The 19,026-nt window shown below is 45.1% G+C and overlaps 1 protein-coding gene and 1 pseudogene across 2 annotated transcripts in view; one reads left to right on the top strand and one right to left on the bottom strand.

The window, feature by feature from the left end:
- The window catches only part of RNF220 (ring finger protein 220), a 232,980-nt gene that overhangs the window by 203,237 nt on the left and 10,717 nt on the right, over positions 1–19,026 (bottom strand). The gene's annotated exons all lie outside the window — the stretch shown is intronic.
- LOC308516938 (ferritin light chain-like) lies at positions 10,832–11,280 on the top strand (annotated as a pseudogene). Its single transcript has one exon. The product of its transcript is annotated as a ferritin light chain-like (transcript).

Genomic DNA, 19,026 nt, shown 5'->3' with positions numbered 1-19,026 from the left:
CAAAAGTTTAGATTCAGGAGACAGAATCTCCAGTCCAAAGTGTTCCTGATAGCCCAGGAACACCGGGTTCCCTGCTCCCCATGGCTGTCACCACCTCAAAGCTTTACTGACCACTGTCTCATGTTCTGCTAACCAAAAGAGTCTCCATTTATTGAGCAGCTACTGTGGACCAGGCACCACGCTACAAATACATTCTCTCACTTAATTTGTTCAATAAAACAAAAAGGCGAGTCAGTTCATTTCCATTTTGCAGACAAGGAAACTGGGGTTCAAGGAGCTTAAATTACATGCCTCAAAGCAGCACAGTTACTGGGTACGAGAACTTCAACGAAAGCCCAACCTGTTGAACTCCATAGTCAGTGTTCTTGGCTCAGCATCATGTTGTTCAGCACCTGCTCTGTTGCAGTTTTGAATTTTTGTGTGTGGGTTTTTGTTTTAGGCATTTAGTGTTTTATACACTTATTCATTTCATATTTATTGAGTGCCCACTATGGGAAAGGCATTACAGATATTTCAAAAAGTCTAAGACACTATTCCTTCCCCTTCTCTCACTATGGCCCCTGCAGTGGCCTTTCTACAATAGTCTTCTTTTACTAACACTTACCCTTCCTTCAACCTGTTAGTCACATAGTAGCCTGAGTAATCTTTTTAAATGGTAAATCACAACATGGTACGAATTCCTGTTTAAAACATTCTACGGCTTCCTGTCGCACCTAGAATACTATCCAAACTCGGTGACTGTCCGGCCCCTTTCCAGGGCACCCACTGCCACACTCCCTAAGTCCGTTCCATCTCAGTCCTCAGATCTCTCTGCAGCCCCAATGCACCAAGACGCCCTTCTTGTGTGGTTTCCACCTGCTCATCATTCATAATTCAATTCAAACACCACCTTCAGGGGCGTACTGGGCATAGCCGACAGAGTGGATCAATTTTTATGACAAATAAATAATCATGTTATCAATTAGTCATAATAATTATTTTCTTGATTAATTCTTTAGCTTTAACACAAGCAATTAACAATTTTAAAAGCATGTTTTCTTTTTAAAGAGATTCTAATTTAGCAAACTACTAGATGAACTAAAATTGTACATATCAAACAAAAATGTCACACCCCGCAGTTCAGTTTGTTTCAGTGTTTCAAAATTTAAACATAAATAAGAACTCCAGTGGTCACAAAGAATGGCTGAATTGAAATAACTCAATTTATGTTTCTTCCTCTTTACAATTATTGTGCATTCTGAATCTACCATTTACATGCAGAAATGTGCAGTTTTACAGGAGTTGGAGACAGCAACTATGCCCTAAGTGAGCTCAACTGCTTCTGAACTATTTGGCACTTATTCTTGAAGCAAACGGAGTCTGCAGATGTCAGAGCCCACAGTATAACTGGAAGTTCTCCCAATTCTTCTTTATAGAATACCATGTTTGTTAAAGAATAAAAAATGTGCTAATTTGAAACTTACATATGTATTATTAAAACTCAAAAGTAACCACAGCAATTTTTTAGAACTTAGACCAACAAAAGATATATTTGGGGAGAAATATTTTATAACTGACATTGTTTAAAATTACCAGCACATGATGGTATTAAAAAGCAGATCCACTTTTAGTTGATTGTTTTAAAATTCCTCTACAGGCTGACATAGCTCCCGCTCCCCTCACCAAGTCATACTTTATTCTCTATCACAATACAAAGAATTGTAAGTGCTCTAGCTGGCTTGGCTCAGTGGATAGAGCATCAGCCTACAGACTGAAAGGTCGCAGGTTCGATTCCAGTCAAGGGCACATGCCCAGGTTGTGGGCTGGGTCCCGGTGAGGGGTGTACAGGAGGCAGCTCATCAGTGATTTTCTCTCATCATTGATGTTTCTATCTCTCCATCCCTCTCCCTTCCTCTCTGAAATCAATAAAAAAATAAAAGAAAATAAAAGAAAGCTTAAGACCTCTAAAATATATATATATATATATATATATATATATATATATATATATATGTGTGTGTGTGTGTGTGTTGTAGGTTCTGCAATATGGGGAAACACAGGGTGTGATGGGAACAAAAACAGGTGGAAGAGTAGGAGCAGAACAATGGGAATATAACGTCCCAGAAGTCACAGGAGGGAAATCCCATACTAGAGAGGACCCTCCTCTGAATTGGGTGCAGGGCCAACTGAAAGCAGGGCCCAGAGACCTCCCTCTACTATATGGGGGGTAAAACCAAGTCTGCCTTTCTCTGGCTGGCATGTAAATTCATGCAAGGATTACCTAACTGACACTTGGTCTTAACTACTTATTACTACCAGAGGCAGATAGACAAATGGGCATAAATCATACTGAGCCAATGGTGTCCTCTAGACCCTAATCTTACAAAGATCTCAACAAATGGCCACCAAGAGCTCTGAGAGTACACAGGGAGGGAAGAGACCTGATTTAGGAGATGGCCAGGGATGACGTGTCTGGCCTGTTCCTACTTGGCTGTAGTGCTAACTTGAAGAGAAATATCTCACAGGAACAGCTATAAACTGAGCTGGTAAAACGGGATTCCACTGACCCCTCACATATGCTCTCTGCGCCCTATCTGCTCTCTTGGAGAAAACAGCAAGCGCTTGAGTACCTTTAAGTCTCTGTTCATTTTTAAACTCCTTTCACTATATAGCTCTCAGACCAGGGCCAGTCTGTACCTCTTAGAGGGTAAATCTGAAATAACCATCAGTCAACCTTTTTACAAATTAATTCAGAAAATTAATTTGTAATCAACAAAACTCAGACATTTTTCTAGCAACTGTGATTATACATCTTATTCGACCTGATCAATTAGAAGAAATGGAACCACTTAGTGATATGGCCCTAACTCATTTTTAAAAACTATTGGTTAGTACTCTATTTTATATGTATCATAATTTATTTTTCCAATTATCTATCAATGCACACTGCATTGCTTCTGTGTTTTTTAAGTTATTATACAAACAATACTATCAAGTACAAACATCTTTATGTCCTTGACCAAATATATATAGGATAAGTTCCTATAGCTGCATCCTATCAAAGGATATTTGAATTTAAAATTTTCATGGATAGATATTGACAAATTGCCCTCCAAAGAGACTATACCACTTTATACTCCTACCAACTATGTGTACAGGCCCCGTTTCTCCACACCTTTATCAACAATTAATATGTTATCAAATTATTCATAATTCCTTAAAATGCTTCAAATTTTCTGTCATCTTCCTGCCTCCATCTTTGTTTTCTTTCCTTCATTTTTGTTTTGTTTTGTTAATCTTCACCCAAGAATATTTTTTTCCATTGAATTTTTTAACAGAGTAGAAAGGAGGGAGGAAGGGCAAGCTAGAGAGAGAAAGAGATGTGAGAGAGACACATTGATTGGTTGCATCCCTCATGTGTCCCAACTGGGGCCGGGGACGGAATTTGCAACCCCCGGTATATGCCCTTGACCAGAAATTGAACCCTCAACCCTTAGATAAGAGGGCCCATGCTCTAACCACTGAGAACACCAGGCAGGGTTCCTTTTTTTAAAATCCTCACCTGAATATATGTTTTATGGAGGGAGAGATCTGTTGCCTCCTATAAGAACCAGACTGGGGATTGAACCTACAACCTAGATATATGAATTGAATCCGAAACTTTTTGGTGGACAGGACGAGGCTCCAACCACCTGAGCCACCCAACCAGGGCTCTTTTCTTCCTATGCTTTCTAGTCCCTTTGGTTTTCTTCCTGCCTCCTCTGTGAAGACTGTCCTATACTTTTTTTCTACACTATACTCCTGATTCCTTTCCCTCACTTCTTCAACCACCTCATTTTTCCTGCTCACAAATCTCCCTTATAGTTTCTCTGCGGCTCAACATGATTCAAAAACAATCCTCTTCCCCTGCTCTCCCAACCTCTGGCCCTCCCGAGCCAAGAAGGAATGTTAATAGGGAAACCTGAAAATTTTTAATCTGGGTCAAAATATCAGAAAAAAATCAATTCACCTTGGTGTAACTCTGAGGGGGAAAAATTGAGGAAAAATCTGCATTATTGAAATCTGTTTTATTTCCTGTGTTAGAACTGAATCAGTTATTTTACATTTTACATTCCACACCTGGATTTCCTACCTTTGAATCAAGAAGGGGTGGAAGAAAAAAAAAGGAAAAATCCAAAAATGGCTGATTGAAAAGCAGCAAGAAATGGGGAGGAAGAGTAGAGGTGAGGAGGAAAATCACAGCTTAGGAAAAAAGTCAACTTCTTAAGCCCTCTAAGGAAAGTTCTTTACTTTAGCTCCATCACCACTCCCTTCATTCCAGAGCTCTAAAAACAGAATCACAGGGCAGGAATGGGTTGGAGGGTGGGGCAGAGTGGCAGAGGGAGTGAAAGTATCCTATTCCTCTACATGAAACGCCCCCACCCCTGCCCCCAACTTCTTATCCAGCAAAGCTCTATCCACCACCAAGAATCAGCTTAATAGAATAAACCACTTAGGGCTGAGGCTCAGAGAAAGTCAAAGACCCCACAATCTCCTTGCCTATTAAGCTTCTTAGAAGTTAGAATGCTGCTAAAGAAAGTGATATTATGGCCAAGCTACTTAGAAAAAATACAAGGATGCTAAATTGGGAAGAGGGAGGCCAGTTTGGGGGTTTATGAGCATCTATCTTTAACTAGATGATGCAGCAGGGGGTGGACACTGGAGTGGGAGCAAAAGTAGCCAGCTGTGAAAACAGCTGCTCTAGTAGGTCTTCAAGTTGAGATGGAAAAGAAGGGTATCTGTAGAATGTACAAGAATCTGGATAGGAAAAAGTAATCTTTTCTCCCTTAGGATAAAGGGAAAACACACTCTTTATGTAAGTAATTAGAAAACATGCAAAATAAAGCAACCCGCAATAGTTTCTCCCTATTCAAATGTCCCAATGATTCTAAACATTCTGCTACTTCCTTATCCTCGCCCTAATAAAGCTGGCAAAGTAAATGGCCCACAGGCTTGCTATCTCAGTAGCTGGCAAGGACAAGGCAAAGAATAGGACAAAGCAAGCCCTTCATGCTAAAATAACGTCCTGATGGCTCACTGTCCGTAACAGATGGCTCACTGTTAAGAGGTCAGTGTAGAATTCTGGTTATTTCCACCCTCTTTCTTTTAGGGTAGTTAAAAAGGGGGATCATCAGGTGAGCTCTAGTCATTTTTGCTCTAGCTCCCATTTAACTGAAGCCAAGAACAGACAACATTGTACGTACCATCTTTTTAACATCAATTGGTAAAATTTGGGGGGGGGGCGTGTGAGGGGCTATAGGAAGACCTGTCACACACTGCACAAACCCCCTCAGCGACCAGGACCCCCTAGAGCTGTTGTCCCTGTAATGTTATCGAGGGTAGAGGCAGGGGGTCAGACCCTGGTTCAGGAGACTTCAAATCTGTGCCTAAGCCCTAATAACAGTGATCACTGCTCACATTTATTAAAGGCTCACACTGTGCCAGGCACTGTTCTTAGGACTTCACTTGTATTTCATGTTAACTTGTTTAATCCTATAACCCTAAGCGATTGGTACTGATGCTGGTCCCAGTTGACCCTGAGGAAAATGAGGCACAGAAGGACCAGAGGCACCTGGCGCGTCTCACAGGCATAGCTCTTCTTGAACTGCCACATCGTAAAGTGCTGACTGTCTCAGACAGGCACTGTACCACATGGGGCATTAGGAGATAGCAGATGCTAAACCATCCTCCCCCTCCCATCAAGGGCTATGTTCGACAAACTTGTTGAGATCGTAACTAGTAAGTTGTAGGCAATCCATTAGGCACTGGGAATGGAGATGAATAAGATACAGACCCACCTCAAGGCACTCACAGTGCAGGTGAGGAAGGCTTGTGAGTGGGCCAAAACAGATCATGCCTAAGGGCTGCCGCACTACAAGAGGCTCTCGCAATTTCTTCTAGGACGGACACAACCTACACACATGAAGTGCTGAGAACAGTGTCTGGCACACAATGAGCAGATACAAGTATATTAGTCTTAGTCTTATTACCTTGAGAATCTGCCCCATAGGCCTCCCTCTCCTGGGGTTTTCCTCCTTCCCTTTGACTCTGCAGCCAGATTGCCTGGGTCTGAATCACATCTCTGCTATTTCTTGCTTTCGTGGCAATGGGCACATTGCTTAAACATTCAGTGCCTCGGTTTCCTCATCTGTAAAACGGAGATAATAACAATACCTATCTCGTAGGGACTTTATGAGGATTAAATAAATAATTACCTGTAAAGCACTCAGAATAGTGCCTGACACATAGAAAGTGCTCGGAAGGTGTTAGCTATTCTTATTAGAAGTAGTGCTATGTTCCTGCCTTTGCCTGCAGTCATTTCACTTGCAATAAAAAGACTGAATTTAAATGCGGCTGGTATGGTTAGTTTAAGGATAGGAAGTCTCTGGGACTAAATAGGAGGAGAACAGTTCCCCTGGGAAGTTGGAGGAATAACCCTGGAACTTGTTAATTAAGATCTTGTTAATGAATCTGCTTGTTAATGGTCTATTAAATAATCACACAGTGAAGTTTACCACACAAGCAAAGCCTTCTTCAAACGCTTGCTCTTTCCATTCCTCCTGGCTCAGCTCTGACTTCTAAAGCTCTCTCCTGAGGGCAAGCCCTTCCAAATCCTTCCAAATCTGACCGGGCCCTCTTCATCTTGTCATACTGGCCCATGAGCATGGCTATTCTCGCAGCCTAAGAAAGGTGTCGGGCAGAAAGCCACCTTCATCGGGATTCTGCCAATCATTCTTTAGGCTGAGGCATTACACCTCTGAGCCAAAACATTTCCATACACGTGTAGAAATAGATTCACTGGCCCTGGAAACTAAAAAATAAAGGTGCCCTGAACCTTGCTGAGAAAAAAGGCAGAGGCTAACTTACTTTGAGTGGTAATCTGGTAAAATAACATTTCAGCTGTGACGCCACAGGTCTGCATAGGAAGTGGCCTGCCAATCTACATTCACCAGAAGCCTACAAAAAACTTTTGTCCCAGACCACGGAGGAGAATAACCCTACAGCCAGTGTCAGGGAATGCAGGCTCTTCTGGAGCCCACTTCATGGATGAACAGCATGTAAGAGGGCTCCCTCTAGGTTGAACACTCAGGTATTTCATAAACTACTTTAGTCTCCTAAGACCATTCTACTGTTTAGACCGAAGTTCTTGGAAGGAACGGAAGTTTTTGTGTGGGGTGTGTGTGTGTGCAGAGGGGTGGGAGGCATTCATATGGTTACTTTTACATGACAAAACACGTCTGTGCTATCTTTTCAGATTCAACAGCCCTGTAAGTAGAGCAAGGCTTAGTCGCTAGCTCCCATGTTAGATATGAGTTGCTGGGACTCAGAGGAACAAAGCAGCTTACCCGAAGTTACACAGCTAGTACATGACATGCCAGAGCTTCTGACTGTGCTCTTGACCTATCACTGAACTCAATGCCTCCATTTCAAGTCATCGCTTCCCACTTGTAAAGATGCCCGGAGGTGCCCAGCCCTGGGTGGTCCTTCAGACTATGTCAAAGTGGGAGAGCCAGCACAGCTCAGCCAAGAAAACAGTGGTTTGGGTTCACTGATTCCCACCAGTATTTCTGCGCTAGGTGCTACATGAGGAGAAACACTAGATTATTGTATGTACAAGGAAACAGACATGGGCCCACGGAGGAGGGACAATTCAGCAATTCATGCAAGACAATGTCATGAGTGTTTAAAAGGGGGAAAGTGTGCTGGGAAAAGAACACCACCCCCAAGTCCACTACCAAGATTGACGAGAACATCCACTAGTGTACAGGTGGCTGAAGTCACCTGAACCTAGCACCAGGTTCACTTCTACCCTCTGGCAGCTGCCCCCAGAAGGGTTAAAGTTTCAATTAGATTGACAATCTGCAGGTGTTGGTGAGTAACTCTGCCACTGAGCGATTCCTCTAATCCTCCAACCCTTATTTCTTTACAAATGAGCATTTTAGCATAAGAAGAAAGCTTAAGGGCTGGGGAAGAGGAGAGAATAAGCTGGCAAAAACCCTCTCCAGCCCCTTCTGGGCAGTATAACAGCAGTGAGAAGACAAGCTGGCTGGAGCCCCAAGGAGCACCAAAGCATGACTGGCCTCCCTCACATCTGGCTAAGCACTGTGAACCCCTCCGCTGGGCTGTCTCATAATTACAATATTGCACCAAGAAAGGGGCTGTCTGAGCATAGACAACCGGCTGATCAGCAATCAGGGAGGAAAATGGAAAGAACCCGAGGAGGAGCAAAGGCAGAGGGGGGAACTAGAGGCAGCTGGACAGATCCAGCTGCCGCAGGGAGGCTGGAGAAGAAAGGCTCTGTCATGAGCAGACCCTGTGTCTTTTATTCGATCATTCCTGGGCTCCTCGGTGGAATCCCAGACTTTTCCTCTCTAATTGTCTAGTCCAGTGGTCGGCAAACTGCGGCTCGCAAGCCACATGCGGCTCTTTGGCCCCTTCAGTGTGGCTCTTCCACAAAATACCACGTGCGGGCGCGCACGTACAGTGCGATGGAAACTTCGTGGCCCATGCGCAGAAGTCGGTTTTTGGCCTGGGCGAGTCTATTTTGAAGAAGTGGTTTGGAAGTTGGGGGTGTCGGTCAGTTGGGCGACAGGAGACGCGGCGCAGGCGGGCCGCGGGATACGCAGCACGGGGTGGGGGGGTGGGGGGGGTGGCGTGATGCATGCACAAGTTGAGTGAGCCAGTCAGTCAGCAGTCTCATGTGCAGTGGTTAGTGCTAGTCGCATCCGCAAATTGCGCTCGGGTGACAAAAGTACTCAAAGCATAAAATTACCTGTATTTTTCCAACCAGCTGCAAATCCTACAGGTATTTTTGTCATCAATTTAAGAATTGTAATTATTTTGTGTTGGTGGCTTTATTATTATAAAATGAAACTTTTTTTAGGTGCCAAGTATACAAGACGAGTGTGGATGGGAGAGTTGGAAGGGGTCGACCTCAGTGAATGTACCTCAATCAGATTGAGGACGTTTTTAGCAAAGGCCAGCTTAGGAGTACCCTAATTAAGTTAATAACAATGTACCTACCTATATAGTTAAGTTTAAAAAATTTGGCTCTCAAAAGAAATTTCAATCGTTGCACTGTTGATATTTGGCTCTGTTGACTAATGAGTTTACCGACCACTGGTCTAGTCCTAACTCCCCTTCCTCTAAGGCCGTATTCCTCTCTGGAAGCTTGTCTTTGAAACTCTCACTCCACCCACGGTGAGTAATTCATAAACTTTAAGGAGCATAAGAATCCCCTGCTTACTACACCTACAGTTTTCCAGGCCACATTCCCTGAGATCTGGTGTGGGCCCTGAGAATCTAAATTATAAATAGCATTCTCCACCCTGACCCTCCTCCACCACTAACCACAAGTGATCCGGAAGCAGATGGTCCTTAGGTCACATTCTAAGAACCCAGCCTTGGGGGACTACTCCTTCTCCTGAAATCCTAGAGCCCTGGTTGTCTGGGTTTTTAAAATATATTAACATTTCTTTTTCATATATATATATATCTTAAGTACTCACCTTAACCATAAGGCCCTCAAGAAGAGGAAGTCTCACCTCCTACTTCTCTGATGCCCCTGCAACAGCACGGAGCACGGCTCTGTACACACGGGAGCTCAGGAAATGCTGTGGATGGAGAGATGGTGACGATAAAGAGGCCGGGGAAGGAAAACCACAAGAGGAATGGCAGAGCACGGAGGCAATGGCCGGAAGGAAGTGTTTTCAGTATGCCTACGTGTGCCGGGCTGCAACAACAGTGTGCGTCTCTTTTTTTTTCCTTCTTCAGTAGTTTTGGCACTGCACGCCTACCCTCCCTCGTGAAAGCCAAGCCTGAGCAATGCACCTCCCATCGGAAACTTTGCCAAGAAATCGTGCCAAGAATCCCTGGTGCTATGTGGCTTAGTTTAACGGCTAAGGGAGGACTCTAGGTCTGGAGACCTATCAGGTCTCTGTGCAAGGCAAAGTATAGAGCTGAGCGTGAACTTTAGTAAAGAGACTAGGGCCCTTGATCTACCTCACTAAACATCCACATGGTAATGACTTTCCTTCAGGTCAACAAACATTTCCTGTGTGTCTTCTTCACACCAAGCATGGTCTGGGTGCTCATAAGATATCCTATGTCATCAGAAAGTATTTCATAGTGATTTATTTTTAGAAAGTTGCCTTTTTTTTTTTTAAATTTTATCTTTATTATTGCAAGTATTACAGAGGTCCCCTTTTTCCTCCATTGACCTCAGCCCCCAGGTTATGCATATAAGTTCTTTGGTTCCCATCCTCCTTCCCTCTAAGATTCGTCAGCCTGTTCTTAGAAAGAATATATGCACCCCTATGTTCATAGCAGTGCTATTTACAATAGCTACGATCTGGAAATAGCCCAAGTGCCCATCAGTAGATGAGTGGATAAAAGTGCTGTGGTACATTTATATCATGGAATACTGTAAAAAAGAAGGATCTTGTGCCCTTTAAGACAGCATGGGGGGACCTGGAGAGTATTATGCTAAGTGAAGTAAGCCTGTCAGAGAAAGACAAGTTATCACATAATCTCACTCATATGTGGATTCTAATGAACAAAATAAACAGATGAACAAAAGAGATCCAGGCATAGAAGCATGGAATAGAAAGTTACTTTACAGTGCCCTCGGTGGTCCTGGATCTGTCTCTTGCTTGAACAGTATTTGGATGGAACAGACCCAGGGACGCTCCTTCTTTCAGCCTCCAACCACCCTCCACTGTCTTTTCCAGTCACTACCTTCGGAACCACCTCTACGACCAGCCAACACAAGTTTGTTTGTTTTTCTACCTTAACTCCCTATTGCCCAACAACCATGAGCTCCCAAATTCATCAGAACAATTCCACCCAGGTGGAGGCTGCCGTCAACTGCCTGGCCAACCTGCATCTGTGGGCCTCCTACACCTACCTGTCCCTGGGCTTCCTATTTCGATTGCAATGCCGATGTGGCTCTGGAGGGCATGGGCCACTTCTTCAGGGAGTTGTCAGAGAAGAAGCGAGAGGGCTCCAAGTGTCTCTTAAAGATGCAAAACCAGTGCGATGGCAGCATTCTCTTCCAGGACATGCTGAAGCCTTCCCAAGACGAATGCGGCAAAACTCAGGATGCTATGGAAGCCACCATGGCCTTGAGAGAACTTGAACCAGGCCCATTTGGAGCTACAAGTCCTGGGTTCTACCCGCGCAGACCCCCAGCTCTGTGACCTCCTGGATAACCACTTCCAGGGTGAGGAGGTGAAACTTATCAAGAAGATGGGCAACACCTGACTAACATCCGCAGGCTGGCCCCAGGCTGAGCTGGGCAAGTACGTATCTCTTCGAGAGGCTCTCCCTCAAGCATGACAAGAGCCTTTGGAGCCCAGAAGCCTTTGAGGGGCCCCTCTGCGTTTCTCTGGTGTCTGGCTTTTGCCTGAGCCTCCCCTCAAAACTACTAGCCATTCTTTTCACCACCTGAAGCCCTCTCCCATGCATTGGACCAAATGGAAACAATAAAGCTTTTTGCAGCAAAAAGAAAGTTACTTTAAAAGTAAGATCCTATATGATACTGGGCCTCTAAACACATAAGCATCAAATGGACTTTCTCAAGAATGCCTGGATATAGGATGAAGTACTATAGAGATCTGAGGTCAGGCCTCAGGTCTTGGTGGAGAGAAATTCTATTATTTATCGTGTGAGCAATTCTTGGATGCTCTGAAGTTCTTTCTTTCATTCTTAGATGCCGTACTTTGTCCAGAAAACCAAACGGCCATCCCTAGCCCCTTTGAGTAAGCAACTCCTTCTTGATTTCAGATATCAACTCAAAGCTATCCCTGACTCCTAGGCAAGATTAGGTGCTCCTGCTCTTAACCCCATGGCATTTTATACTTCCCCTATTATAGTACCTTTCACAATATCCTGCAGTTGCTTACTAAATATTAAACTCCAGGAAGGCAGGGGACTACAATCTGTCTTGCTTATCATCATATCTCCAGCACCTAACATGATGTCTAAAACAATGCAGGTAGTCAGTAAATACTGGATAAATGGATAAATGTATTAATGACTGCATCATACTCTCTACCGAGAGAGTATGGAAACTTAATCATGCCTCATGTACTCTGCCACAATTTTATCCACAATGCCACCAATAAACACCTAACATATGCCTTCTGCAATACCAGTATTATATAGAGGTAGAACTGAGGCTCACAGGACCACCTCAATACAGATTCCAGGGGGCACTGCCTATGATCAAAGATGGACACAATGCTCCAAAGTCAATATAATGTCACCAAGAGGCGGAGAGTTATTCCAGCCATAAGGCACAATGCCAGCTCTGTCACAGACTTGATGGTAAGATCTCTTACAAGTCGCTCAAGTTCTCATCGACTCATTGAAGAGACATTAGGTGCTTCAGCAGCAAGCACTCTCCTTCAGTGGAGAACAAGTGACAAAGAGCTGCAGACATCATGATGGGAGGCTGGAGAAGTGGACAGCGTTTGCAGTGCGCTAGCTCTGTGGTTAGGAAAGGGTTAAGCCCACCCGTCTGTCTGGGATCTCCTACCATAAATCAGCCTTGACTGCTGCTCAGTCTGAATGAAGCCCCACCAGGTTGGCCTGTCAGGAAGGAAGCCCATGCGTCCAGACTTTTGTTGTTCTAAGGATTTTTAAAAAAAAAATTTTACGGCTCAGGAAGGAAGCCGAAGCCTAGGCCCGAACTGCAATCCTGCTGATTACTTAGCCTTACCTCTATCGTTTAGACCCAACTCTTTCCTTCTCTAGAATTCCTTCAGAACTATGATTTGGCATTTGGGCCTACATCCCAGACTTTCCCCTCTTCTTTAAAAACTAAACATGAAAACAGCATTTCCCTTCCTACCTCCCATACACCTTTGTGTCTATATGTGGCCAGGACTGAGGATAGGGAGAGAAGAGAAGTGGGTGCTCTATGATCTAGAGACACTTTGTCCCCAGCACTGACCTGAACCTCTTCTTTTAAAGGACATCATAAAGGAACTGATAGGGATTGAGGTATTGAACAACTGGCTTCCAATGGCTATTTCAGCTACACAAACATGTGAACAGAGACTTTTCAAATATGAGCTACTATATTTAAATAACAGAATCAAATCTAAGGTCCTAAGACTCAAATCTAAGGCAGAGGGGCAGTTTTTCTCTCTCCTATCCTCTCCCACTGGCATGCAGAGTCATATTTTTCGTATTCCTAAGCCCCATAGGGCTCTCTCTCTCTACAAAGAGAAAAACACTGAGTTTATTTGTGTGCTCAGGGTAATGGACAGCCCTCTTTTACTCCTAAGAGAATGCACACAGACACTATGGAAGAGGCCCATCCCCGCCCAACCCTGCCCTCCCCTTCCCCTGCTAATCCCTCCCCACACCCCCACCCCAGCTCAGTCCTGCTGCTGTATTTCTCTCCTGACCTACAAGGCCCCTTCAAGCCCCATCCTAAGCCTCCCCCAAGCAGAGACAATCCATCATGCTGTGGGACTGTGACACACACAGATGGGGGAAGGTTCACAGATTTCTCTCACATAGGCAAGAGGGTAAAAGTGCCTGTATAACTTAAAATCTAAGGACATACTTGAAACTCTGGGACTTTGAATTCTAATACTAGTCAAATACCATTATAGCAAATCTGATTATATGTCGTCCAAATCTCTATCACACACAAATTCTAATGGCCCATTTATTTCAAATAATATCTGGTAATACAAAATTCAGAATAAGAAAATATGACGAGATTCAGATTTTCTAACCTGAGTCACTGCATAGATATCTAACCTTAGTCAAGTCCCTTCCTGACTCAGAGATTGGGGTTTTTTAACTCTAATATTACCCTTCCTTCTAAACAAAATGAAGAGAGAAGCAGGTCAGAGGGACACCAGGGCTAATCCTGGTGAATGGATAACAATGAAAGGAGGAAAAGCAGCTGGTTATCACAGAAAAGGGTTCTGAGCCTTCTCCCTCCCGCTTTGCCATGAGGCGCGAGTGTGCGAAAGGATCCTACATGCATGCTAGTTGTTAAGGACCCTGTGTAGGGCCGCATCGGTGCTTTTAACAATGAAGATTATACCACCAGATTGTCCTTGAAATAATAATAGTCATTATGTATTAGTATGTGTGAGAAACTGCTCTAAGCATTACCTGTGTACTTATTCTCATTCAGTCCTTCACAACAACCCTTTAAGGCTGTCTAGTTCCCACTTTACAGGTGAGAATACTGCGGCCCAGAGAGGTTAGGTGATCTGCCCAGGGTCACGGAGAAAGTAAGCTAAAGGGTCAGGATTTTATTCCAGCGGCTGAACTCATAATTATGTTATATTGTCTCCCCACCTTTGATCTGAAACACCTTCAAGTTGTGGCTCAAAGGGGGCAAATACAGCATTTTTTCTTCTAACAGGCATTTAGTATGCTAGACCACTCCGACCTGGTTAAAGTCAAACCCCCAAAAGGAAAGTCAAATGAGCACCGTACAGGATTAGCTGGCACCTAAATGGGAATCACACACCTGAAGATAAAGCAAAGGTCTCTCCAGGCTGGCCTTTTCCCCCTCCCTGCATCTTCCTGACTGCCCGCTGTTCTAAGATAGATGCAAAGCCATACATCTCGGCCTGCAGATGAATTTCAGTGGAAAAAGACAACCCTCGTCTGGTGAGTCACACTCAGGCTTACTGGGCTTGATTTCTCATGAGACTGTACCAAAGGGTTCCTTCTTCACACACAGAGCTCTAGACTTTCCTAAAGCTTGTGTCTGCTGAACAGGGTGCACTCCCCTAAAAGCATAACTTTCATTTCCTCTAGGCCAGCGGTTCTCAACCTGTGGGTCACGACCCCTTTGGGGGTCGAACGACCCTTTCACAGGGGTCGCCTAAGACCATCCTGCATATCAGATATTTACATTACGATTCATAACAGTAGCAACATTACAGTTATGAAGTAGCAACGAAAATAATTTTATGGTTGGGTCACAGCATGAGGAACTGTATTTAAAGGACCAGAAGGTTGAGAACCACTGCTCTAGGTCATCTTCAGTCAGAATACATTCTACTGAGAAAATGGATGGTCAAATGTCTGAATTGCCAAATGGTTATATGTATCTACAAAGCCCTCATATCACTTGTATATTTCTAGCTTCAACCAGGATGTAGGTAGGAACTCCCCCCCGCCCCCCCAAAAAAATACACACCAAAAGCAGATCTGTATTTGTGGACTCCATGGAAGGGGATGTAATTGCTGTGGGAAAACATTTGGGAAGAGAAAATACTCCAATTTTAGGTTTCTAGAGTGTTAGGAAAGAAAAGACAGTTTTAGATTATTTTTAAAGTTATGATTGTTTTAGTAGCCAACATAATTAACAAAATAAGTCTATATTTGAGAAAGGAAATTTCACTTATGTCTTGTAAATCTCTCTACCTACCTTTGTCATTATCAAACCTCAAGGCATAAATAAATTCTTCCTTTCTTTCCATAAACCTCTATATCTTCGGGAGAGCAGTCTTATAGATACTATCCAGTACAATGCTGAAGAGTGACAAATTGATAAAAACTTAAAGTAAAAATGAGATTATAGTCATCACCATCAATTTATTCAACACTAAACTAACACTTACTGAAACCTTCATTGTGATCGGCATAAATGCAAAAAAAAAATTGTAATACTAAAACTAAAATGTGATTAAGATAATAGAAATATCTGACCTACTGGGTAAGGCTGGAAGGGAATAAATTATTGCTGTTTACTTAGCATCTACCAGGTTTACTGATTCATATCACAGCCTATCATTCCTCCAGGCCTAACCCCATAGTCTCAATTTAGGATCTTTCCCTTGAAAAGGCATAAGAGAGAAAGTAGGTGAAAGTTCTTTTGTAGAAAATTCTCCCCCTTGCCCCAAAGATAGAGATATTCACAAATTCCCACCCTGTAGCATACACTTTGAGCCACTCTATTCAACCACAAATGTCACAATTTAAATGGTATTAAAAAATTTTAAGGCAGTTTAGCTGATATATAGCAATAAGTTATTCTTAAGTGTGTAGTTCATCTCTTTTTAAGAGGGTAAAATAGCATAGAGAAATGCTGTTAAACTGTTGGAAGAGAATATTAAAATCCAAAAATTATTGTTATTTTGGTGTTAAAATCATGTGGATTTTACCCAAAAAAGTATCATCACTTTAAAATCCCACACATTTGTAAAAAGTACATTCCAACAGATGTGGTTAATAATAGTTAAAATATAAAAATATGAAAAAAAATTATAAAAATATAACTATTAAGTGTATTGTCACTCCAAATCCTGAGTATTTACAAAGAATACATTTCAACGTGTGCTAATATTTATTAACCAGGTGGGAGTAGTTAAAAAGGGTTAAAAGTAAGAAAAACCAATATAAAATATAATTCTATTTTTCAGTTTCCTTTTCCTTGCCTAATGAGGAAAGGGGGTGGGGAGGGAGAGCAACTTTTGTTATTTGGATACAATGTGTGTTTTTTGTTTTCAAACAAACAAAAAAAAAGGCCACCAAATAATCAACCTGGGCGGCTGGCCGGAAGGCAGCCCCGGGAATCCCCGTGGGAAGAGTTCCAGAAACTGCCCCGATTCACCGAGCCCCGCCGCGCCGGCTGCGAGCCTCTGACGGTCCTCGGCGCCCGCGACTCGCCTCGCCCCGAAGACCGGCCATCCTCGCGTTCCCGAAGCCGCGGGCTTGGGAAACGTTCCCGGAACGCTTTACAGATTTGAATTGCAAGACGCGGAAAACGTTCCCAATCTGCGGCGCCGAGGGAACAGCTCGCTCCAGATGCGCGAGTGCACGTCCATCCTCCCTCCTCCGCGCGCCCTGAGCCCTCCCCGATTCCTCCTCCCACTCCTGCACCCCCACGTCCCCTCCCTGCAGAGGGGTCACCCCCTCGCCCTCACTATACCACCCGCCCACCTGCACCTCCCGCCGGTGCCGCAGCACCCCGACATCCGCGTGGGCGTGCCCCCTCCAGGGTCACCCTCCTCTCGGCCCACTGCCCTCTCGGCTCCACTGTCTTTGTGGCTCCGAGGACAGGAAACCAACCAGGAGCTCGGTTCCGAGTGTGACCCGGGGGCGAGGAACGTGGAGGGCGGGGCGGGACGGGGGTGGGGGACCAGGCCCGCCCTCGGGCTGGGACCGCGGGCGGCGGAGGCGGAGGCGCGGGGCCCGCCTGGGGCCGCGCCGGGAGTTCTCCCGCAGCCTCCAAGTCCGGCCGCGGGACAGCGAAGTCACCAACATGTCTGGAACCACGTGAAAGCCATCTCAGTGGCGGAGGCTGGGGGGTCCTTTTCCAGGAGCCAAGGGGCCCACGCCGTGGTCCTTGCGCCCCTGGCCCGGCGTCGCGCCCCTCCGCGCCCCCTCCCCCAAACGATCAATGACCAGCCACCCTCTTGCCGGGAGCGCGAGGGGCTGGCTGGCGGTCGCGAGGAAAGGCAGCCTGATCACTTCTGCATGACAATTGACGGGAGGGAGGGCGCGGGCGAGGAGGGAGGGCGGCCGCGGTGTCCGTTTTCTCACCATGGTGATTAGGCATTCTGGCCGTGCGAGGAGGCAGCCGCCGACCAGAGCGGCACGGCACGGCGTGCAGCGAGGACCCGGAGAGCGAGAGCCGGAGCGGGAGCGAGCCCAGCCGCGGGCGGGCAGGCAGCGCGCCGAGCCAAGCCAGGCCAGCTGCTCTGCAGCCATCAGGGACCGCTCCCGTCCAGCCCGGCCCCACTTTAGCTGTGCAAACATTTCTTTATCCCAACAAGACAATTAAACCCAGCAGCATGAAAAGGAGTCTCCATGACTGTGTTGGGAGTGAACAACCAACCACACACATCACAGGAGTTCTTAAAGGGACTCCGGGAGAGCCCCGGGAGCAGCTGAGCAACAATCAGGCGAGGTCTGGGCAGTCAGCAGAGGGGAAACCATCTGACCATCTCGGTCTGGTGATTTGCTGACCCTTTCACAGTGGTCATCTGCTCAAGCTACCATCCAGGAGTTCAGCCTGGTGACCTGAGAACTGCCCCAAACATTCTTTCCAGCAAGAACAATTCTCCTAGAAGCCCAAATTAGGGTCCCTGTCCACCCCAGCCCCAGGCCCTTAGGAAGTATCCCCCCTAACAACACCCCTCCTCAGTCTGGGCTGCTTGGGGCCTATGTACTCTCCGGTATTTGAGTCTTAGAACACAGGGTCTTAAATGGCACATGCCTTTATAAGGCACATTTCCAAGTACAAAATACCATTTTCTACTCAGGGCTTTTAGTATCTGAGAACAAAAGTAGAACATTCTGCAGTTGCTGTGAGCTACCAGTTGCCTACCTACCTGTGAACCTGCCTAACCATAGGAAAGGCCAAGATACGAGGGTCACATGTGATCAGTGCCCATCCCTGAGGTGAGCCAGAAGGTAGGGCCAGTCATCGCTCCAGTTCTGGTCCCTCTCAACCCTCGAATAAGCATGCATACAAGCCAAGTCCAACAGGAGCTGAGTGGGTAGACGGTCAGGCTGCATCACTCAGGCAGAAATCTAGGCACAGGGGTGGTCCAAAGAAAATAAGGAAATGAACGTGATAAGAGCCAGAGTACTAAGGGGGTAATAAATATATAGATTCTAGCCCAAGGCGGCAGACAATGCGTATCTTCCCTTTGTTGTAAGGTTTCCTTAATGAGGAAATGCTTATTTTAAAAGCCCTGGGAAACATATCTGTAGACACTTCATATGTAAGACACACGTGGACTATTTGTAATTGGTCCATAAATTTTAGCATCATTTCCCTGGACAAGGAGCCCTGGGAGACTGGTTCAGGGAGTGACAATAAACAGGAGTTACCTCAGTCCCCTTCCTGGGGAACTATGCATCCTCCACGAACGGCTTCTCACAAAATAGTTCTCCCTTTTTCCAGGGCAAATAAGTCAGTCCCGTAGAGTAAAGGCTTCTTTTTTCCCATAGAGCCCAACACCTACCTTGGGAATCACCTGTGATGCCAGGTAGATGAACAGGCAAGCAAACAGG

The sequence above is a fragment of the Myotis nattereri genome, assembly GCF_964212035.1.
Source record: "Myotis nattereri genome assembly, chromosome: 3".
Taxonomy (NCBI): domain Eukaryota; kingdom Metazoa; phylum Chordata; class Mammalia; order Chiroptera; family Vespertilionidae; genus Myotis; species Myotis nattereri.
This window is presented reverse-complemented; position numbering and strand designations above follow the sequence as displayed.